The sequence below is a fragment of the Mus musculus genome, chromosome 2 (genome assembly GCF_000001635.26).
Source record: "Mus musculus strain C57BL/6J chromosome 2, GRCm38.p6 C57BL/6J".
Lineage (NCBI taxonomy): Eukaryota > Metazoa > Chordata > Mammalia > Rodentia > Muridae > Mus > Mus musculus.
The window spans coordinates 106,177,370-106,202,433 of NC_000068.7; the positions used below are offsets into that span (position 1 = coordinate 106,177,370).

Below are 25,064 nucleotides of genomic sequence, written 5' to 3' on the forward strand. Positions count from 1 at the left end.
CTGTTGCTGCTGCTCTATTTAGTTTCCTCATCTGTTACACTTAGTTCATCCCAAGCACTATCCTTAGTTAATCCCATGCACTATTCTTCTAAGTCCAGAGAACTCTGAGTATCAATCAGCTCAACTCTTTGGCCTTTTAGAGTGGCAGTTGCCAAATTTAGCTGAAGAGAACATCTGGAGAACATCTGAGAAACACCAGTGCTCCTACTCCTGTTAATTTGATGGAAACTGGTTTCGTGTCCAGAGGCTGACTTCAAGCATCGTATGAACAACAGTTAAATTGTCAAGCATTTTGAGAGCCAATGGTTAAATACTGGCATTACTAAAGCATTTGTAAACTTATGCTTGACCTGATTTTATAGAAAGATAGCTGATGCCCCTTGTTTTAGATTATTTGATGACATTTCACTGCTGCAGAGTTATTACTGTGTATTATGTGTGTGGTGAAAATTTCTGTGAGTGTGCTACAATGCCTTACTTTCAAACTTTGTGTTCAGTCATGACTTGTTATGACTCAAAACTGACCAGTCAGTATGCATACACGACAGAAATTGGTAAATGATACCAACAAGGGCTTGAGTTAAGGTTTGGTTGTTTATTTGAGACAAGCCATGGGAAATTTTTCTTGTTTTGCTTTAAAGACATTTAAAAAAAGTTTTTGACAGATTCTTTGTGAATTACACATCATGCATCCCAATTCTACTCGGCTCCCTATCCCTCCATATCTACTCTCCACCCTTGCAACCTCCCCCCAAAACAAAACAAAACAAAACAAAAAAACCAAAAAACACAATAAAGCAACAAAACAACAAACAAACAAAATCTCACTGGAAGCTGTGGTGTGTCATGGTGTTGGGGTGGAGATTAAATGCATTTTTACTAGAACATAACCACACTTGTTTGCATGTTGAGGTAAACCGTTTGACCTTAAGATCCTAACACATTTATTACCTGACCCTTTCCAGAGACAGAACAGAACAAAACAAGGACAAAACTGAGCTGTCTTGATTAAGTGTGTAATAAAAAATAATTTAGAGTAAATTAAAAAATATAAATTTTTTTTATTTATCACAGTGTGACTGGCACACACAAAAAGTACACAAAAATTATTTTCTGAGATAGCAAAGAAGTTACTCATGACACTAGTTAATAGGAACATAGACACATTTCTCTGGTTTTACATTTGTTTTATATACAGGAACACAAATTAATATTCGGGTCAGAACTGTACTGTTTTGCCTGTTTGTAACTATATGACTAGGCAAAATCAATAAGCACACTGTGTTGACTGTGTGGGATTTGCAACAGAGAGTCACGTGTTTTCTTGTTGTATGGTACATGCAGATTGGTATCATCATTTTTTTCAACCTTGTTAGGTATGGCCATATTGTTGAGATTTCCTGGATGCAGCCTTCATGTTGCACATAGGACATTATCTCTCAGTAGATGTCCTGTCCTGGTCCTCTGGGTCTTACAGACTTTCTACATCCTCTTCTGTGATGTTCCCTGAGCTCTAGGTGTATTGATTGCTTGTAGGTATCCAAGCTGTGGCTGGATATTCCACAGTCATTTGTACTCTTCTTTCTTACTGGCCGTGGCTTTCTGTAACAGTCTCTGTTGTAGATATAAGGATAAACATTTGGAATGCAGTGAGAAATTATATTGGTTTAATGAAAACAGCAATAGTGAGTTCTATTTTAGGGTCAATGGCCTCACCAGCCATAGATAGTCTATCAGTGTCAGTACTGCACCTTTCAGGATTTTCTTGCCTTTCTAGTACTGTTGTTGTTCATAGGCTTTATAGCCTGGTAGGACTATTAATTGCTCCCCCCCCCCCTTGGTGGCTTACATAAATTCTACCCTATAAAAGAGCTAGTCAACAGAAGAGAATCTCTCCAGTAGTCTTTCCCTTATGTTCTCTGTCATAAGTATATAGTGTCTTCAGAAATAAGATCTTCAATTTCTGGGCAAAAAACTAATGGCAATGTTTTTTGTCAGTCTCTTGGACTTCTGTGGCCAATATTTCTCTCTCTCTTTTCTGTTCATTTTGGTCTTATAAAAATGACTTATAAAAATCTACAGGGCGATGCATTTCTAATCCCCTCAGGTTGTGTATCAATATCACTTTCTTACATAAAAGCCACAGCACAACTTTAAGAACCAATAACAGAAGAATTCAGGATCGCATCTCCACTTTCACTTCTGATGCTATTTATTTGAGTACTCTTCCTCTCCCTAAGGATTTGTTAATTATTTATCTTTTTAGAGAATTAAATCTGCATTCATTTGTTTGGGTTTTGGTACTGAGGTATAAACCAGAAGCAATCTGCCACTGAGCTAGACCTTTCCAGGTTTTATTTAATTATATTTGTTATCATAGAATGAATTCTGATTACTTTCACACCATGGTCTCTTTTCTTCTTCCCTTGGTCACATCCACTCATCCGTATAGGCCTCTTTCACTTGTTCATGCCTTCTCATTTTGCTTTGTGACCCACTAAGTTTAACCAGAGCCTTCTGCATGACCATTGGTATGGGACTATCCAGTAGACCCTAGAAATAGGTTTCCTATAAATATTCAACCTACTAAGGTTGAGTCAAGGAAAACTAGAATGCTGAACACACACACATCAAGTTAAGAATATAGTATTTGTAACCAAAACCTCTGAACAAAGAAAGTTATGAACTTCTCTAAATAATTAGAGAATAATTAACATCAGTTTTCCTAAAATTATTTCAGAAGAGAGAGCACCTTACTTGTCATCAAGACAATGAAGGCCATATATTAAAATACCACAACTAACCTAGTAAGTGGGTAAAATTTGAAAATACCTATTCTAAGATCTGATGACAGGAAAGGGATACGACTCTCTTACTATGTCTATTCAATACTGCTCTAGAAATACTAATCAGAACAACTAGATCAAATAAGGAGATAAATTACAACTAAACTGGAAAGGAAAAAGTAGAATTAACTCAATTTAGTGTTGATGTAGTCATAAAGGTAGAAAATCCTAAAGATACCAGCAAAAATCTGTTGGAACTAACCAAGGAATTCAGTAAGCCTTCATGATACAAAAATACGGTTGTTTCTCTATACTAATAATGAACTAGCCAATGAGGAAAATAAAAAGACAATTTTTTTTTGAAATGGCATCATAAAAAGCAAAGTGCTTAGAAAACTTAACCAAAGAGGTGAAATAACTATATACACTGAAAATGACGAAATAACTGATGTGGAGATTAAAGATGGCAATATGAACGGGGAGGGGGGAAATCTATTGGTTGATTAGAAGACTTAATCTCTTTAAAATGTCTACACTACTTCCAAATCACCCACAGATTCAATGTAATTGCTATCAAAATTCCAAAGACATTCTCTGAAGCAACAAGAAGGCAACCATGTGAGTCACGATTCCACAAGACTAGGGATACACAAAGCAATTTTATGAAGAAAAAATCCATAGGCATCCAACTTCCTAATACATTGCAAACAACAAAATCTTTGCTAAGTGTACATCCACCAGAGGATCAGTGTGTAGAATATATAAACCACTTAAAATACCTAATCATTAAAAAAGAAACCACATAAACAACCCAGTCAGTGAACTAATTAAATGATCAGGACTTTCTCAAAAAAATGAAGCCAAAAGACATGAAGAAAAATCACATCACTAGCCGTCAGAAGAATACATATCATAACCCCTGAAGATTCCATCTTAATCCTGGTATATGAGTCCTTGGTCTACACCCCAAAGACTCTACATCAGGGTGTCCCACTCAGGTTGACTGCAGCACTATTTGTAACAGGTAAATTAAGGAAGCAATTGAGGTGTCCATCAACAGAGAAACAATAATGGGAATTTGTTTTATGAATACAGAGGGGTTGTTCATAAAGAAAAGTCTGTCATTTGCAGGAAAACGGATGCTACTCCAGGTTAATCTGAGAAGTCAGGCTCAGAAAAACAAATATTATATATTTTCTCTTTTTTGCAGTTCCTAGATCTCATATAGTCATATACAGGCATGCATGTGTATATACAGTGAAAATGGAAGCGAGAGAGTTAAGACACAAAGTGACTAAATGAGAGGGGGCTGAACAAAGAGAAGGGTGTGGGCAGTAAGTACCGGAAATATATTCAATATGTAACATATATATACCTGAACAAACACTTAAAATAAAATTAAAGTTAAACAACTGAATAAGCAATAATAATCACGGTGTGACTCTAGAATACTGTCCTCCCCAGGGACGGGATCCAGGGTGTTCTGATCTGAGGCAGTTTTCACACTGTGAATGATGCTTTCCCATCTCCACCTCATCTCATCCTTTACTGATGCTTTAAAAATGTTTTCTAGGTTAGTCTTAACAGTCGAACCCCTTTAAAAGACGTAATATTTCCATGTTTCATGTCTCATTTTCTCAATTACATGGTATAACATAATGGCATGTTTTAAAAGACAACAATTTTGAGGAATCTCTGCATAAAAGTCCTATAGGCTATAACCCGACTAGCTCTCTACAGCTATTCACGTCTTATGTCGCTGCGTCCCCTGTGTGTTTTCTGTGTGTTTTCTGTGTTGTTTGTAGCACTCTGGTACATTTCCTGGCTGCTGCAACTTAAAATCTTTTCATGCGGAGGATTCCCAATGCCTTCACCTTCAGTGATTGAACTCTCCAAGTAGTGCAGCGCGTCACCGCTCCCCAGGCAACAGGTGTGCCTCGTCCTTTCCTCTCTTCCGGTTCCTAGCCCCTCTAACTCCAGCCCCTCCCCCCCCGCCTCTGCCAACCCCTCTAGCCACTATGAGAGCATCTGCTGTTGCCATGGCTCACTGACTTCTGCCTTCCTGGTCCTGTGCTTCGCTTGCAACTCCTCCTCCTTTTCACCCCCACAGAGATGCTGTCAGCAGTGTTAGCCTGGGAAAGCAGGATGGAAAGGATTGATGGGAAAGGGTATTAGCAAATCAGTAGGGGATGGTGGGAGGGAGAGTGAGCAAGTAGTAAGGTGGGTGATTGTGTCAGAGGATTGATGAGCAAGAGCAAGTGATGTGTGAGTGGGTGGGACGGGCGTGAGGGACGTGGAAGGTAGATGTCTTTTTCACTGGAATTAGTGCTTTCACACACAATTGGTTACTGATGCTCTATGGGTTGCCTTCCACTTATTGCCAGTGGAGGCAGATCTAGTTTCTGTGGAATCTAAAGGTTGTAAAATTTGGGGATGGTAGTAAGCCAGGCAATGGGGAGCTCCTTATAGAATCAGGCCTGGGAGTGGGTTTTTATTTACAATTATAAAAGCACAAGAATTTGGTAGTGACTGGTAGACAGAAGGTCTTGGGTTTTTACCTCCTGGGCCCAATGCTGTTATTATTTTTATATGAGTAGAATGACTGGACACTCTTAAGGCAAAGCTAATGTGTCAGTCTATGTAGCTTTAGATCAAATTCCCATCTTTGTATCTTATAGCTTATTTATGATTTTTTAAAATGGGATAATTTGGTTAATGGAAGAAAGAATGCTGACTTTCATTTACAGCATCCCTGGCCTTTCCTGTGCCCTGGATACTCAGATGAGCTATGTAAATACCACAGGAGCACCTAAAAACTGTTTCAGATCTGCATCCTTTCTCTGTGGTCACTTAGGCAAGTTTAAAGCTCTCTGAGCATTTCTTTGCTTATTTATTATGTACTTAAATCTCTGTGTATCAATTTAATGCCTAGAAGGAGATCAGGTATAGATAGAACCATTGAGGGTTTCTTTAAAAAGCTTTTTTTTAGTGGCATCTTGTCATTTATTTTTTTATTCATATATATTATGTCCTTCTTTTCCACTGTGAAATCCTTGATTTCTTTTTCCTATTTGACCATTTTCCCCCAAATACGTGTTTATAGCCCATGAGAATCTCTATTTCATCTGTTATTTGAATAAACAATGGGGAAGAACTACGATTTTACTTAAATATTTGGAATATTAAATTAATAAATATTAAAATGTTTAATATTAAATCTCAGTAACAGAATTTTTGTCATTATGGTTTTGAAGACTGTCTTTAAAAGTTGGCCAAAATATGATAGAGACAATCAATCCTCTTGTGTAAACTACCCATTTTACAGGTAGGGAAACTGAGACAATGTGAGACTCAGGAATCAATGATGTGTGCTTCCCATCCCCTTGACTGGACAGCACCTAGAGGTGGACACTGAGTTGCCCCTCTCACATCCCAGACGCTCATCTTCTCAGGGCTGCTTTTGCCGACAGGCATCTGCAGCCAGATGTAAATCTTTGCGCTCTGAAAGATCCAATCTTGTCTATTTCCACGTGCTGAACTGAAAAACAGCTTTGGTAGCGAACTCCCGGGAAAGCAATCGGTGCCGGCATTAGCTCCCATGCCGCGCGGGTAGTAATGAGACAGGCTTTGCCTGTGCAGCGCTGACATCCTGGAAGGTGCCCAGAGAATTGCCAGGTGGGCAGTCAGCAGGGAAAGTCCACGGGCCAGAGCTGTATTATGGTCCCAGCAGTGACTCCTACTAAATGAACCACTGAACCTTCCTGCTGCTGGCGCTCGCTCGCTCGCTCAGGGAGATTGTCCTTCTCCGTAGCAGTTAATTTGTTTTTACCTCTCAATTAGCTTTTTCACAGAGTGTTTGATATGCTCAAGTTGCTAAGATTCCCTGCCCACATATGTTCCCCTCCCTGGCATTACCCACTGACACCTATGCTAATCTGACTCATCACGAACACTCCCAAGCAGAATTCTTTATCTGAATAACCCATAATGCAGATTGTCCAGTATCTGCAAAGGAAGTGATACACTCAAACATGCTTAGGATTCTACTCACAGTAGATAAAAATGTTTTCCTAGAAACAGTGCTTGAATAAGTTTTGGTGAATTGAAGTAGCTATCACAATAGGGTAAAGTTATTGTTACAGGCATGGTTCATTAAAACAATTGAATAGCATTAAACACCTTTAACCCTATCCCCAATGGAAAATATTATGTCAGGACTGAGACTGTGGGAAAATTAGTTCTGATTTAGTCCATATTAAATCCTGCAATCTTCATTAGTCTCAGTGAAGTAGAATTTGGGATGTGTGACTAAGCTTCGTTCATTAAGGTTCCCTAACATTCTTTCCAAAGGATAATATGAAGCCTTTTATTTACCAAACATGTGTGTATAACATGTTGTGTTACATGGAATCCATATACACGATGCTCTAATGAGAGTTAAATATAATTTCAAGCGCCCAGTTAATCAGAGCGAAAATCCTGTTCCCCTTTACCTCAAGAAAGTCTCGTCAGAGGGGCTCATTAAATTCCCTGGCTAAGGACACGGTAGCCCAGCAAATCGTCTAACTGTTGATTTAGAGTAGTCATCGAGTGAATTTGGTGAGAATTGTACTTGGAGAAAGCATTTTTATCAAACTATTCCCCATATTTTGTCCATAGCTAAATACAGAATTGGAGTAAAAGAAGATGCTCCAGTGAAATGTAACTAGACACTCGAGGGAAGCCTTTCTAGGGTGACTGGAGCAGATGAAAGCCACCTTGAAGATTCCACCATGGTCTTAAGGCTTTATTGCTGCGAAGAGACACCATGACCATGCCAACTCTTATAAATAAAACATTTCATTCAAGCTGGCTTACAGTGCAGTCCGTTATTGTCATGGTGAGAAGCATGACAACGTCCAGGCAGTCATGGTGCTGGAGAAGGAGCTGAGAGTTCTACATCTTGGTCTGCAGGCAGCAGAAGGAGACTGTGTGCCACACCGGGCTATCTAAAGCATAGGAGACCTCATTGTCCACCCCAAAATGACACTCTTCCTCCAACAAGGCCAATGTACATCAACAAGGCCATGCTTCCTAATTGTGTCAGTCCCTATGGGATAAGCATTCAAACACATGAGTCATTCCAGTCACCACAACCACCTTCCATCTTCCTTGGTCTTCCTGTCATTCTTATCCCAAGCTAAACTGTCAGGTGTCCTTCACTCTTGTTTCCATCATTTTTTTTTTTTTTCAAAATTTGCTGTTAGGAGACATGTTCTCTAAAATTAAGATAGTTTCAAATTTTTTTGACAATTATTTTCCTTGGAACCACTATGTAGACAGATAAAAGAGGATCTGTTGTTTGAAGCCATTTGATTTGATCTCTCACTGACTCCTGACTGCCTGTTTACCAGCCTTAACTTGGGTTCAATAAGCTGAAATTGACAATTATAGCCTATAAAGGGATCAATAAGTAATAATTCTGATTCTTGCTTTCTCTTCTACAGCTAGGGTACTTTAATCGTGACAAAGGAGTGAATCTCTAACTGGAATGCCATGCCTTGACAAATCTGGGGGAGGGCTACTTTGTAGTCTTTTAGCTCATCTCTAAAATCCTATTTCATGGGTACCCATCTGCTCTTGGTACTTCTAAATGGTAGGCTTTGCTGAAACATAAAATTAATAGTCTTCTTAAATAACCTCTCTGGTGTTTGAGGATGGTATGGGGAGGGGGTCAGGCATGTGACATGTGCCCCACATTCTAAACTGCCAACTGGTTCATCTCTGCAGGATTGAGATGCCCATTCCACTCTTCCTCAACAGTTGCCTTTAGCAGAAATGAGTGCCTTTTCCTAAAGTGAGGCCTATGCCTAGCCTTTGTCTAAGAGATGGCTTCAAAGGAGTGGCTCCGTGTCCTAACTCTGAGTGCGGCTGGTTCTAGATGTAGGCCTCTCTAGCTCCAGAGCTCCTAAGAGAGGTCTATGACAATGGGAACAGTTCTCCTTCCCCACCCACTTTGAATCCCTAAGTTCTCATCATTGCTCCCGAATGTTCCCCAGTGAACTTACTGCAGGCAATTCTTCATTTCAGTACCTGATCCCAGAGGACCCCAGTCCAGACAATACATAAGTTTATAGCAACATTTTAAATTATATCCACCTGAAATACAGCAGGTGATTTTATTTTTTGTGAGGCTGTATTATCTATCTGCACAGACCCCTTGGCGTAAATCCTGTTGCTGTGCAGCCCTTGACTTTCAGCCGCACACTGCAGGGTCATTTTTCTATTATTGCCTCTTGACAGCATTGCACCCTGAGGCATTTTGAAGCTCAGACACTTGGCCTTCTGCTCATACCATGGAGGGCTTCCTGGGTGGTCTTCCCAGTGGTTGGGTAGAGTTGGAAACCTGCTGTTCCCCAACAGCTAGCTCTTAACCAGACGGATCATATTAAAGGCCAGATAATGGCACTGAGCAAGAGCTTTCCTGGCCCATAAAGGGATGCCTTATGTAATGCCAGGCAAACTTACCAAAGGACAACATTGGCTTGCAAATCCCCACTCGAGTCAGCTTACTATATGTAGTTTAAATTTGAGTCACAGTCTCTATGATATATGTGTAATAAATAGAATTATTTTGGTGTTTATTGAGCTATGTATGTCTTTACAAATACCGCATATGAAGCTATATTCACATTTCTTACTTTACGTTGATAGACCTGTTTCAACAATATTAGCCTAGCCATCAAGTTTATTTCTCAGCCCCATTAATAAGCATCAGCAAATGACACTACTCTGGAACAACCAATAAAGAAAGCAGAACATTTCTTAACCATGTCCACAGTTAGTCTTCTGGTTTTCACCACTGTTGTGTGCTTTTCCTATTATTTTTGCCTCTACAGTTCTCAAAGCAGGGATCATAATGATCTTTTGAACACTGTCAGCTAGGTGGGAAGATGGACGGCTCAGCTGTTAAAGGAATGGGTGGCATAATCCTGATGTGGTAACCTGAGCTCTGTCCCCAACATCCAAGTTAAAAAAAAAAAATGTACATTGTATTCATCTGTTATTCCAGCACTCACAAGGAGATGGACCAGGAAAATATTTCAAAAGCTTGCCAGCCAGTCTGGAGGACTCAGGGCAGCATCAGGAAGAACAAGAGGGAAAATGTTGTCTTTTGATCTCCATGTGCCCAGTTGCACCTGAGCCTCATACTGTTATTCTTCTATTGGAACATATCACTGAGTCCCTATTCCTCTCTTGGCCTTTATCTGTTTGTCTTCATGTTTGCCCCTCTCCCTCTGCTGCAGTGACAGTAGCCTCCTCACCAGCCCTGGAACACACCACACATTTGTGCTGAATTATTTGCTCTGTGCTTTCCTCTGCTACAGTGCTCTTCTCCAAGCCTATCTTTTTGTCTCTTCCTCTCATTTCCAAATCACTCTTCCAAGAGGGTCTGTCTTGAGCATCTACTTAGGGTTACTCCCATCTCAGTAGGTGGACCCCGCTGTCTAGCACCTGTTCTACTGCATTGTTTCGCCCTCAAATAGCACTTATTACCTTCTCCTTACTCTGAACTGTGTGTACATAAAGCTAACGCTCACATCCTTCAGACACACACACACAAAATGGCCTATTTCCATTATACAGGTGGTGTTCACATAAGCATGCACTCCTATAAATTTTGCAAACGCAACACATTTTAGCCACACGTGGTTAAGACTATTGCCTCTTTCAATTCAGTTCAATTTCATTCTCGTTTGCACCATGCTGTATCAGAGTTGCTATGACATTACTGAGGTATGGCCCAGAGAAAACTGGTTGGGATATGTTAGCACTATTTCTGTCACTATAACCAAATGTCATAGATGGCTAATCTCTCTCCCAGTCTTGTGAGTCCCAGTTCATGTTGATTAAGTCCAGGGTTTTGACCCTGTGGGAAGCAGCATAACACAACATGTCTGCAGAGTGTGGTGCAGCAATGATGCTTGCAGACTGGGAATCCTGCTGTTTATTCAATGGTGAAGTAATAACAACCTAGCATCTATCTAGAGATAGGTCAGTCCTGCTCTTAGATGTTAGGGAACCCTCCAGTAGCACTGTCCTGGGACCCATCCTTTAACATAGAAGCTTTTGCCCGGGACATAAGATTCAAACTGTGGCATGAAGGCATGAGTTTGGACCTAGTGGGATGGAATCAGTACCTTGTAGTCAGTCATCTGTATAGTCCAGTTGTCCTAGCTGTTTTGATGTAAAAAGATGGCCACATGGTCAGAAAGAGTTGTACTTTCTGTACAGTAGAACAACAGACAACACAACACAGCTAACAGAAGTCAAGCATGCTATAAAATCAACAGATTCAACTAATTTGTGAAAAACCCTCCCACATTTTGTAATTTATAGCTTGAAGAAAACTGAGGACAGTTTTTTTTTTTTAATCAAGTTCAGACTCAACTCTCAGAATCTTTATGAACTGTCCAGATACCTAGGACACTAAGAGAGACCTTTCCAATCAAGAACAATAATTGTCATTAGTCAAGTGACAGAAAGACATCATCTTTGCCCTGTCCCTGATTTTCATGAAACTGCTTGTGCCTGGGCCATGTGTTCCATGTCCCTTTTGATAAAACACTTTCAGAATAACCATGCAAAGACGTGAATAGAGAAGAGGCCTTGGAGAGTTAATCTTGGAGAACGTATTTGCAACTTTATTTAATGTTTATAGTGGTTTTCCTGTATGAGCTGTGAAATGTATGCAATTTGTGAAGTCTGATTCTTCTAAATGAATATTTTATACTCTTTCATTTTTAATTCTGCATTCTCCTTGCTTAAGAAGTCCCAGGAAATCATATAAATGTCAGGTCTCACTACTCTAGATGTGCCTTCAAAATCTAGATAGAATTCTTACTATGCATGTATTGCTTGTTGTCTGTTCCTCATCTTATCTGGAAGACAACAACTGTCTAATAAACAGGGACCTTATGGTCAGGATATTTTAACTACCTGGCCAACACTTGACATTTCGTAGCACTCAGTAAATGAATGCGAGCATCCATTACATACCAGGGAACCACTAATGTCAGCCAAATTTAACCTGGCTCAAGAAAAATTAATATCAACACGAAGGAGAATGAAAATTCTATGCCACACAGAACACTTTTGAGACCTCCATATTTCATGAGACCAGGGCATAGATATACATTCCTGTCTGTAGGCATTCTTCTGTTATCATGAGTTGTGTTACTACAGAGGATCCAGATTATAATTTTCTAGTTTCTGTTATCTAGAGTGCCCAGGCTAGCCCTGACTGCTTTGGGTGAGAAGTCCTGCTTCATAAGTAAGAATTGAATTTCAGAGCTATAGGAGGTGAAGCCCTATCAGTAGCTGATTTTTCTTAGACCAATGATGAGCAGTAAGAAAGCAAGCTTTCATTTGCCTGCTTCTACCTCATCTGTGATAGAAATGCTCAGCCTAGTGATCAGTCTGTGTCTAAACACTGCACATTAGAAGGAAAAATACTTGTCACATGAACGAGCACCCCAGACTGGCAGTGTGAGTAGCCTAGTCCTGTGATATTAAAAACAAATGCACACCCTTGAGAAAGTAAGAGTGTCAAAGAATTCTGCTTGAAGGAATGGTTGCCTTACTGTGGAAACACCTGTTTTCCTTAGGCCCCAGGAGAATGTTGGGGAATTAGAGCCAGTGTTTCTGTTTTCAGTGCACTGATTTTTTTTTATTTTGTCTGTTGGGCTCTTGTTTTGCCCCCCCCCCCCCACCATCACCCCGTCCTCTGGCCAACAGGCAACAGGAAGTCTCACTATCAGCAATGAACAAAGCAGCGGCTAATGACAGTGCTGGGTGTGGAGCCGTGCTCTGCTCTCAGTTGGCCAATTAGCGCCCACACTGTCTTTTCCCTAGAATATAACTTGCTGCACTCTGAGACCACAGTCTAGCAGTCTAGACCAATAAGTATCCATAAGTTCCTCAGCCTCATATCTATCAACACAAACTGGAGCAACCGCTTTGCTAGTAAACTCAGGTTTTGTTTAAGAGTTTCCTTTCAGACTACAGTCTTGAAGAGATAGTTGGAATAGCAAGATTCTCTTTCCACTTCACCCCGTACATATTTGCAAATTTAGAGAAACTGCTTGCTGAGAACTGTATTGTTACTTAGAAAAGACAGTCAGTCTATATCCTTCCTTCCTTCCTTCCTTCCTTCCTTCCCCCTTCCCTCTCTCCCTTCCTCTCCCCTCCTTCCATCTTTCTTTTTTCTTTCTTTCTTCCTTCCTTTCTTTCTTTCTTTCTTTCTTTCTTTCTTTCTTTCTTTCTTTCTTTCTTTCTTTCTTTCTTTCTTTCTTCTTAAATCCCCACTAGAAAAAGACACTTCAGGGATTAATAATTCAGTGTTGCCAGGCAGAGGCCATAGGATGTCCACCCTGTCACTGTGGGGCTGTAGGAGCACTGAGTGGGATGGTCCCATCCTCCGCAGGGTTTTTACATGCTTACTCTTCTTAAATCCCCTTTCCCCCAATACGGTGCAGAAGCACCATTGAAGCACATTGTTTCCCAAACTTGGTTAAAACTTACCGATTAAGGTTTGAACTGACTCCCAAGAACAAAAGAGAGTTTTCTGTTTTTCGGGAAGTTATTCTTCCAACTTTTCTCTGGAAATAGCACGAGATATATGTAAAACAGTCCCCCACTAAAATGTGATGGGCATATCAGAAATGGAAGAAAAGAACTTTTGAGGAAGAAAAAAAAGCTAAAAAGCAGGGATTTAAATTATTCATCAGGCCTCCCTCTGGCCTGAGTTCTTTCTTGCCTAGTGAATGGAGCACCCTGCATGGGTCCTCAGGACAGACAGGGGGAGTGTTCACTTTAGTGGGGCCGTCCTGTCAGGACTGGTTTATTCGGATCCTTTTGACCAGAACATTTGCCGCTCTCGGTTTTTTCCCCTTTTTCTCCCAGCGACTGTTGCATAATGCAATATTTTATCTCTGTTTTCAACAACTTGTTGAGTTTGCACAGTTAAAATGGCTGACCTTCACCATCCTGTTATGTAATAAACCTGTCAGGTTGAATTTCGTTGAATGACTCAAAAGATGAAGAGCACACTGATATCTTTTAAAAACAAATTGAACATTCTCCATGTAATTTGTGGCTTTCTGTTTTTCCAAGGAGAATGCAATGAGCTAGTTAATTGGTTGCTAGCTGACCTTTGGCTGATGTTGGCTCCAGTGAAGCATCTGTTGGGACCAGTGTTCTTCCTTCCTTTCTTCTATTCTAAGAAGGTGGGGAATAGGAGTCAGGTGAGACACCAAGTCTAAGGGGGAAACAGAGCCCTTTTTTGCTTAGTGCTATTGATTTTACAGCCAATTGCTCGTACACCTTCAGACAGTTAGTTGTTGCTTTATACATGTCCCTTTACATGTGTCCACACATAGATATTTCTATTTTTCTATGTGCTCATTTATCAGGTGTATGAAAATGGTAAAGATATCGGAGCGGTTTCTGTTTACTACCGTAGAAGAGATTTAGAGTCTGATAGCCAAATTCAAAGTGATGATACAATGCAAAGAGCGAGTAACCGCTTGTGTGAATATGAGTATTCCCTGTATAACTTAGAGTTAATGTAAACACATCTTAAGGCAGCTTATAAAATATAGTCATTTATTGTTCTGCAGGGTGAGGTTCAGTTGAGTGTTGACTCCTGGACCTTAACCTAACCTCATCTCAACCATCACTATCTCTGTATTTACAAATTTGTCTATACTGAAAACTGGTTTGGATACATCAAGATTGTTCTCTACTTATTCATTAATCTATTTACACTTCTTAAAAAATTCCATAGTATTTGGTAGAGGGTATACTCTGGGCATAAGCCAGGCACCCTGAGTGACTGACATAGACAACCATGATCGACCTTGCTCACCTCGGGCAAACGACACTGGGTTATCTTGGGCACTCTTACCTTTGCCCATTTCCCAGACATTTGGGATGCTTTTTTTTTTTTTCCCCAGGCAGAACCAACATGTTCAGGGGCTTTATTTTGGGCTTTTGTCTTGCATAAAAGGACACGGAACACCCCGTTGTTTACAAATTGGGGTTATGCGCCCGAGTGCACACCAGTGTCTTGGTCTCTGTTGCCTCCTCTTTGTTTGGAGGCTCACTCTTTTCTCTACTCAGTCCAGCACCCTCAGACCTACCTCTGTCCGGAGACATTCATGATCTGGTTCATAGAGCCAATCATGAAAGCTGTATCTTAGTTTGGTGGCACTCTCTGGATGACGCTGATCCCAGAGGGGACAGGAAAATGTACTTTAATTTATTAGAAAAAGATCCAGAACCTTAGCTGCTTTCTTTTAATTATCATATTCATGATTATACAAATCACCATGGTGCCAAAGTCCTTCTAGAATTTTCTACCTGTCTCCCACTCTTTCCCCACTATTTTACATGCCAGTAAATACTGAAACTTGAGGTGCCTTATACAGGATATAACTGTTATCCCATGGAAACTTTGCGTATTGACTAATAACTCACTGAGACTATACTTTGTTTTAGCCTGCAAGTAAGTAGGGGTGTGGCTTGCAGACAATTAACTAGGGGCATCACACAACTCTGTCAGAGAGCAGTCTCCCTTATGTGGACGCTTGTCTCAATTACTACTCTATGACGTTTCCTACTCTACTCAGATCCCAGAGCAAACTCTTATCCCGTAAAGGCCCAGTGATGATAGCTTTAAAGATGAGTGGATAAAGATTATCACAGTTTTAGGTTTCCTCAGCCCAGCTCTAACCAGTGACCTACAGATGGAAGGTGCAAAGGCTCTTACCTCCCGTAACCAGTGACCTACAGATGGAAGGTGCAAAGGCTCTTACCTCCCGTAGACTTGTGATTGCCCATCCCTGGACACCTATTCATGCATTCTGTCAAGTTAGGGAGATGGAGGCTGTGTAGATCCCTGTGAGAGTAGATCTGGTCAGTGTTCTAAGAAGTTAGAGCTTAGAGTCCATATTCTCCACACAGCCCTGGCCTTTGTACACACCCACAGCCCAGAATCAGGCCTTAAACTTTTCATGACTTTCTCCTTTACCAAAAAGTGATATCTATAGAGCGAAAGCCTTATGATTTTAAAAAATGACTGGCATCACATGTTTCCAGAAATCAAAGCAAAACAGCTAAACTAAGCTCAAGAGTTGAGGGCTTGGGGAACTAAATGCAAGGCTCTGGAAATAAAACATGAAATATGTTCAAACTTCCTGTGAGGAAAAGAAAGCAATGCAGGTTTTCACTAATGCCTTCACCTCCTAAGCAGCCTAAGAGAGCAGGTGCTGCCGTTCTAATTTGCCTCTGTCGGGTAAGAGATAGAGTTAATATAAGATAAAAAGAAATATTCATCATTTCCAGCTCTTTGAGGCTCTAACCAAAAGTTTGGCTAACAAAGGGCTGATTGACACCAGTGTTACCTTCAATTAGGGCGGGGCTTAGCTCTGATGTTTTCTGTAAGTGTAGTTGTTGACCAAAAAGAGTAATGCACTATTGCACTTAGTCAAGGCTTATGGCCAATGAAGTGAGACACCCAACATGTTTATGGGACTGAAACGTCTTTTCTTCCAAGACACAGCATTTAGCACTCATCAGCGTGCCTTTGGCAGAAATTAATGAGAGAGAGAGAGAGAGAGAGAGAGAGAGAGAGAGAGAGAGAGAGAGAGATCTAAAAGACTACATCCCTGCAGGGACTACAGAGTGATAAGAAATCAAGAAAGTACAAGAACTGACAAGGGAGAGAGGAAAAGGAGGCCTGTGACAGAAGGCTGGGGGAGGGGCCGAGTGATGGATAACGTGAGGAGCCAAGCAGGGGCGGGAAAGCTGAACAAAGGTGACAGATGATAATGAAGGATGTCTTTTTAAAGTACCTCACAGGCCACAGTTCCACTGGATTTACTTTACATTTGAATGTGTTTTAAATATGAACCCTCTTCATAGCTTAGTCTCTGGCTGCAAGGAGCTGGGCTCTGACAAGGCTATTATTTAAAATGGGGAGTGGCTTCACCTCACACTCTCACTCCAGTTATGTCTTACGACTCCCAGGCATCGGTCCCTGAAATCACTCCCAAGGTTTGCAGGGCTTGAAAGTAAAATACTCACAGAAGAGCTCTAAAAGAGCCGGCAGAACCCGAGAACCGGCACGTTGATTATGTAGTCCTGTAAGCGGGGGAATTATTCTTACACGCCCCCCCCCCCTCCCCCAGGTACCTGGAGCTGCTTGGGGCCAGGGAGCTAGTCTGTTGTAACAGTAAAACTTGAATCTGGCCTGGAAAGACCTAACAAACCGTGCGGCGCAGACATGACAAGCATAGCCCTCATCAAAGAGGATTGTTACCGGGTGTGGAAGCTAAATGCTCTTTCTGTGAGACTGTCACATCTGCCTTCGGGCTCTTTGCCAAAGGGTCAGGGCTCAATCACAAGCCTGTGGCACCCCCTGCTGGTTAAAAGCCCATGCTCATTTTGTTACTTTACACTGAACTAAACATTGCCGTCATTTCACACTTCTTTTAACATTCTATATGAATTTAATTATCATTTGTTTGGACTCCATTTGTTACAGAGCAGAGACAGTTTGTTACAGATGTTCACGTAGCTTATGTCTTCCTCCTCGTCCCCTTCACTTGCCCTCCACCAGCTCCGTCTCAGAATCCACCAGGAGCAGCTTCAAGGTTCCTCCATCAGGTCACAAGGCCTCCATTTTTCTTCAGCCCGGATTTTCGATCAAGAGATTAAGAGTCTACCGCAGCTGAAGAATGGTCAAAAAAGGGGGGCTTTCTTATGGGAAAGCATACAGGTAGGAGCAAGGTGTTCATCCCGTCGGCTTTACCTTCTGAGATTTAGCACTAGTGTAGTAGAATTGAGAAGCAGAGTTAGACCCTTTAAGAATTAAGAAAAACCTTTTTTTTTTTTTGATAAATAAATGTAAGGAACATTTCTTTTTGTAAGGCAGCATTGCTAATAGAAGGAATATGACCGACTCTCTGTCCCTCTCTGTCTCCGTTCCTCTCTCTCTCTCTCTCTCTCTCTCTCTCTCTCTCTCTCTCTCTCTCTCTCTGACTCTCTGTCTTAAAGCCTTGTCATACTTCTTGAGGTCTGCCTGTCAGCACAGCAAGAGGGATTTGTTCATGTCTGAGTAGTCACCTTAATGACGGCAGATGGAAACGCCACGGGGGGCCCAAGCCCATCACGCTGCCGCTGCCTGCCACACACTGCCCTGACCCGCTTCCTCTCCTCTTTTTTTTTTTTTGGGGGGGGGGGTGTCCCATTTTAAAGGAGAAATGGATGGTAATTGAAAAGGATCTTAAGCAAGATTTATGAAGCTGTAGACAACATGATTCCCCAGTATTTCTCTATGTTTTCACAAATAAAGTCTTAACTTCCTAAGCACCACTGACAGGACAGCCCGGGATAAATTGGTAAAGCTCTCCTATCGAAGCTGTGTTTCTCACAGGGCCGAACATTATCTCACAATAATTACTGACTATTTGCTGAGCATTGTGTAAGTTTTTGTGGATTGGTAAATTCCTGCATAAATTTCTCCGCGTTTCCGAAGAAAGAAAAGAATTACTGTATCTAGCCACTGATGGGCTGTGCTCTTGTGTTGAAAAAAAATCTCAGAAATGTATGCGTATTTTGACAGGACATTTCCAGATGAACTCTGAAACTGCTTGTCAGGAAACTTAAACATACTTTTTTTTTTTTTGCCCTGTTTTTAATTTTCTTAGCCCATTGTTTAGAGATAGAACAAAATTGTGTTGCATGTAAGGTATAATTGATCTTGCAGTAACAATAATGAAAACACTAGAGACGGATCGAAATATCAGCCAACGAGGAACTGATTAGATTTGGATTTGGTATTTGTTCAAGTTTTCTAACTTCAAATAACAGTTGCCTTAGAAACCCATGAAGGTGTCGGGGCAGAGGGCCATGCCACAAATGTTGTTTTGTTTGTCCCAATAGAACAACATTAAGACACAAGTTGATTTCTTAAGCTGTCTAATTTATAGAATTAGAATGTGCATAATGGATGATAGCATTTACACAGTAGGCAAATTTCAAGTCAGTCTAAGTTTCACTAGGAGCAGAATTGTTTTTCAATGATGTAAATGGTGATGGGTTTTATAGCAGTAAGGATTTTGGCATAATTTGGCAAGCCCTTCTGATGGCAAAGAACGGCTCTAATCAAGTATGCCTCGTTACTTCCTCTTAATGTTACCAGCAAAGTGAAATCGATGATTGGCTCCATGCCTATATATGTCTGTATATATGAGCAATATATTCTTGAACAATCATATTTGTGAAAACAGTAAGGTTCCACAAATATGGAATATTCTGGAATCAGCTGTGGCTTCAGAACCGTGTAAGTCCATAGATTTGTTTGTGACTCATTTTATTTTAATAAGATGATGCAACATTACTGTAGTTTTGAAAATAAATCACTAATGTGATACAGAGCAAAAGATAACTATGCCCTTATCTTGCCACCAGTGGAATTTTTTTAAAATGGGTATTTCTAAAACTGTATAGTACGTACACTATACAGTTTAAAATACACTGAGAAAATGCACAGTATTGATCTAGTGAATAGCGTTTTTTCTCGGGGGGGGGGTATTTTGGTGCTTATAACTTATTTTGACATAGGAGGTCATACTCATCCGTCAAAATCAGTATCTCCTCCAAATTTTGCATATTTTGAAAAGTTTCAAATACATGACAAGTTGGAAGACTATTACAACAAACATTTTCATGCTCTTCATTTTCATTCAGCCATTTAATGAGCTTTCCTATTTGTTTATCTCTCCTGAAAGTAATTGCAGTCAATTATTAAAATTTTACTCCTTAAGTGCTTCTGGCAGATTGAAGAACGGGACCTTCTGTGTAACCACACTGTATGCCTAACAGTCCATAATAACACGTTATCATCTGACACCCCCTCGGCAGTCAGCTACCCACAGGTGCCTCCGAGCTCGCTGTAACCCAGAGGCTAGGTGGATTTCCTCCACTGCAGCATCTCCTTTTAAGCTAAAACTTTCCCTTCACCTTTATTCTGCTTCTTCCATGATTTTTTTTTTTCAAGAATCTGAGCGCTTTTCTTGCAGCATCTTCCACAGCCTGGATTTGTCTGTCTAATCATGATTAAATACAGTTTCAATACTATTGGCAATGATATTTCATGGGGGACAATACAGGTCCCATTGTAGAATTAAACCCTAAATATTTGTTATCAATCTAGAGAAAAAAATAGCTCATAGAAGACCATACTCTTTATTTAAGATGTTTGATATTTGATTTTATTTCTCAAATTCACTTAAAACAGCAGTATGCTTAGTAATAGTTATGTAAATCAAATTAGGGTAACTACACTTAATTACATTTAGTGATCTTACAAAATATAGTTGTTTGTACTTAGTATTATGTGTTTTTAATTAGTTACACTGGGAAAATGAATTAGATGAACACTTCTTCTCAGTTACAGTCTTTCACTTTTGCAACTTTTAGATGTGCAATTCTTTTTTAACTGCACACGTTGCAACCATCCTTGGGTGCATTATAAATTAGCTAAACAAATTAGAATGTGTATTCACATATCGCTAGAGAAGTTCAAGAATGAAAGCTTTTATTCGATATCGGTATCAAGTACCTTAGTGGTTACTTGTGCTCTAATTTCAATGTATATTATGCAGGTAGCTTAAATATTTTTCCCATTTTTAAAAGATCTCCACTAAATCCCGTTTTGGCTTTGACCTTTGCCCGAGTGACTGCTTTTGACAGAGATGGTATTACTGCTGTATGTAAGACCCTAATGGATGCTGATGCTGTTCCACTATTTGGATGTGATGAGTAAATTAACGTATATTTAATTAAAGTCACCCATCACCTAATTCAGGATTTCCTACAGCGAGAGATCTCAAACACTGAATCCTGGATTGCCTTAAGCAATACTTGTTGCATTGACTTACTTCATGGTCTAATGGGTTCAGGCCTAAACGACCTAGCCATGTCCCTTTGTTTTTAAAGGAATATTTGGGGACAATGAACAGTTTCTGCTTTAAAGAAGTCACAATTTGGTTTTAAAAGCTGTTTGGTGGTTATTTCCAAATGAATAACTTTAAGTTAATTCATTTCAGTACAAAATAGATTTTTTTCCTCTACATTTTCATATTTAAGCCCTGAGTTTAATGATGACAAAGTGAAAATGAAGGCAGTGTAGCAGGGGACCTGTGAGCAGGGGAAGGAAGTCAGGAATCATTGGAAGAATCTGGGAGTTTAACACCATCTTGCTTGTGACTGCCCAGGAACAGATATTATTTATCTCTAAATAATATAAAGTGCCAGCTATTCTGCATTGACTTCTAAATTAATGGTGTAACATTTTTATTTTATTTTCAAACCATAAGTCTATGTTAGCATTCTACAACTCAGAGACAAGAAAATGTTTTGTCCAAACTCACAATGCTGGCACATGGTGAGCCAGGGTTCTAGCTGGCATCTCTGGTCTTAAGGAACTTAGGCTTTCCCACCATGCAGTGCATGAGGATGGAAGCATACTCCATGACTAGTTAAAATGTGACTCCTGGGACTAAGGAACTTAGTTTTCTAATTTATTTAAGTGACCTTAAATTTAAGTAGAAATATGTAACTTGTAAGTAGCGTACTGGTTGTCACAGCATGGCACCTGTGCTAAGTTGGGTTGGGCGACCTCTCTGTATGAAGCGGCCTCTCTGTATGATCTCATCTAGCTTTAGTACTACATAATTTAGCAAATTACATGTCTTTAGTATACAACTAAAAGGATAGCGTAAAGGGCATAACCAAAACTCCGAAAGCATTTTGATGAAGTTCACTCCTAGTCAGGGACAATCGATCCATTGCTAAATCAAACTGGCCTGTGCATCCTCCTGCTCTCTTTTTCTTGGTAGAGAGAAAAATAATTCATCCGAATTCTTTTTTAATGGGCATTTTCCCACTCATAGGAAGATTTATTTTGCATGCAGCAATATTTCCCCAAATTATTAAATTTGCTTCAAGCTGGCTGCAGAAGACGGCTTAGGAGGGAAAGGCACACCAGACACAAGCTTGGTTCACAACTCCAGGTCTCAGAACCTATTTAAAGGTGGCAGGAATGGACCAACTCTGTAAAATTGTCCCCTGACCTACATATGAACACTGAGGTATGACCTACATTTGGCACCGTGGTTTGTCATGAATGTACATGCATGCACACATGATAATAGAAGTATATTCAATGATTCTTTAGAAGAAAATTCGCCTAGAGCGTTCCTTTAGATTTCCGGCTAGAACTTAGATTTTCAGTTCCTGCTTGCCACTATTTTATTGCCAAACCTCATACCCTACCCCTCATGTAGTCATTTTAAATTTCACATTATTGGTAGTAAAAAATGTTGTTTTATTGAGTTGATTGGGTCCTTAAATATAACAACATGAAGTAGCTTTTACTTAGTGCAAACTAAATATGTTAATTTGCTTAATTGTATACTCTATTTCTTTCTGTACTATAAAATGGGTCATTTCAGTCCTTAACAGTCACACTCATTTACATATTTTTGAGATTGTATTTACTTTAGTGTATGAGTGTTTTTCCTGCATATATCTGTTCACCATATGTATGCAATGCCCATGGAGGTCACAGAGAGTGAGAGCCTGAAAATGGAAGTACAGCCAGTTGTTACCTGGCTTTTGGTTGTTGGGAATTGAACCTAGATCCTCCAGGAAAGCTGCCAGTTCTCTTAATCATTTAGAAATCTCTCTATCCATTCATGTACTTATTTTTAATATTTTTCATAATTTATATGGTAGAATTTCTATTCTTATTCCCAGAACTGGTTTCTTTCTTAATTTTTTTTGGAAAATTTTACACATGTACACAATTGAATATGATTATATCTACCATTTAGTTCCCCCTTAAAGCTCTCTCATCCCTTCCCTCAACTGTAGGTTTCTTTCTTCCTTTCTTTTCTCTGTCTCCATCCCCATCTCTGCCCCCCCCCTTTCTTTGGATAGCTTATTTAAGTAATGTTAGAAGTGCCTACTGTGCATGGGTGTGGGGCCATCCACTAAAGTACAGGGAAGCTTACAGTGGCCACACCCTCAGTAATGTATGATTCTCCACTACCAATAGCTCCCTGTAGGGGGAGCCTGGAGAACATCTGCACCAGCTGTGCTGGGATTCGGACTGGCTTGGTCTTGTGTAGGTCTTGTGCATTTAACCGCAGCTGCTGAGGTCTCATGGCTGCTTTTGCTTTGTCATGTCCTAGACAGCATTTAAAAGCACTTGTCTCCACCCTCTGATTCTCACATTCCATCTGTCTCCATTTCCATGATGTTCCCTGAGCATTGGTGGTAGGGGAAATTAATATAGATGCCCTGTGTTGGGTTGAGCACCCCAAAACAAAAACAAAACCCTTTCTGACCAGGGTAGAGAGCTGCTGAAATCTGTAGTCATGAAAATAAACATTTAAAAAGAAATTTCGTAGCATGGCCATCTGGCATAATTACAATAGCAACTTTAACCCTAGGGCCTGCAACTTTCCTATCTATGGACTTTTGACTATTATTACAAGATGAGTTAGCAAATTACCTCATGAAGTGAAGTCCTGAAATGTTACCATGAAGCAGTAAGTTACTTTGTAACATTTGTGCCACTAACACACGAGTAGGCATTTCTTGCTTGGTTGGTATTATAGCACAGAGGGTTCAGTGCTGAGTCAAATTATTGATGTCTTTTCTCCCTTGTCAGACTACATAGCATATTCTAACCCCATAAAAGCTAACCAGCAAAAAGCAAGTTTCCCGGTCAGTAAGAGGTTGATTTCGCTAGTGCTCTGCAGCCAGAGTGTATGCTGTCTTTAGTGAAGGGTCTTACCATGGACTTGCGGTGGATAGCCAAGGGCAATGGCAATCACCTGCTTTGTTTTGGAGATTTCTGGGATCTCCATGATCAATAATCCATAGGAAGCAATCCATGGCCTGGCACTGAGATTTTTATTTAGGAAGCCATGTCTTCTGGGAGTGACATGGATCACCCACAGAGGTATTTCAGTTCCAAATCTTCTAGTTATAGTTTTATTTTGAAATTAGTTTTCTAACTAGTAGATTTGCATACAGCATTCTCATACAGCATTTGCCTTGAATAACTCATCCAGTTCTCTTCTCCCTCCTTTATGAATAATCTTCACCTTTATCCCTGAATGATCTTCTAACTCTGCATTCTCTCTTCCTTCTTTTCACATGTGGTCTATTTATTTCTTATTTTTTAGAGTTGGATTGTAAGGTAGTAGTGTCATAGTGTCGCACTTCCTTTCATATTCCCCTCCTTTGTTCTAGCCCCACTCCCTTACAAACCTGGTTTCCCCATACCCTCATAGACCTCCCTGATTTCCTGCCTTTCATACCCCAGTATTACCTAAAACCTATTCCTTTCCTCTTGGTTAGAAAAAAATGGTAAGCTAGGATTCACACACTGTGTTCGTCTTTCTGGGCCAGAGTGACCTCAGCCTAGTATAATTTTTTTCTTGTTCTACACATTTAAATACAGATTTCATTTTTCTTTATAGCTAAGTCATATTTCATTTCATGTGGGCACGCAGACAGTTTTCTTATCTATCACCTGGTGATGGACATTTGGGTCGATGTCATTTCCTAGCTGTTATGAGTCAAACAGCGATGAACGAGGCCATGGCAAGTGTCTTGGTAATAGGATATTAGATCCCAGGACTGATTTCTACTGGACAACATACTGTATAGCAGTAGTTCTTAACCTGTAGGTTATGACCTCTTTCTGGGTGACATATCAGAAATCCTGCTTATCAGATACTTATATTATGATTTATAATAGTGGCAAAATTACAGTTATAAGGTAGCAACAAAATAATTTTATGTTTGGGGTTCCCACAACATGAAGAACTGTATTAAAGGGTGGCAGCATTAGGAGGGTCGAGAAGCACTGCTGTACAATGTGCTCTTACACACCAGGGATGAGCCAGGTCATTGCTTTAGGGTAAGTATTTTGTTACTTTTAAGATATTTGTCTACACTAAGAGTGAAACCTGACTTCTTTAGATTGCATTTTCTCCTGGATTCCCACTAATCTGTTATGCTTCTACAGGCTATCTTGAAAATTCTAAACTAACATGTTTAACCAGTGTGAGTATCAAAAGGTTTTTATTATTCATAGCTTAGTGTATTTGTATTTCACCCTTGGCAAAGATCACTCCACTACAAGAAATTCTT

The 25,064-nt window shown here is 40.1% G+C and overlaps 1 protein-coding gene across 8 annotated transcripts in view; it reads left to right on the plus strand.

Annotated features, from left to right (window-relative positions):
* Window positions 1-25,064, plus strand: part of Dcdc5 (doublecortin domain containing 5) — a 328,880-nt gene that overhangs the window by 96,506 nt on the left and 207,310 nt on the right. Inside the window, exon 1 of one of the 8 annotated variants that reach the window (XM_006500503.3) lies at window positions 17,271-17,607. The exons of the other annotated variants lie outside the window; for them this stretch is intronic. The gene's annotated coding sequence lies outside the window, so the exon portion shown is untranslated. Of the gene's footprint in view, window positions 1-17,270; window positions 17,608-25,064 lie in introns of those variants that run through there. 8 annotated transcript variants of the gene reach the window in all.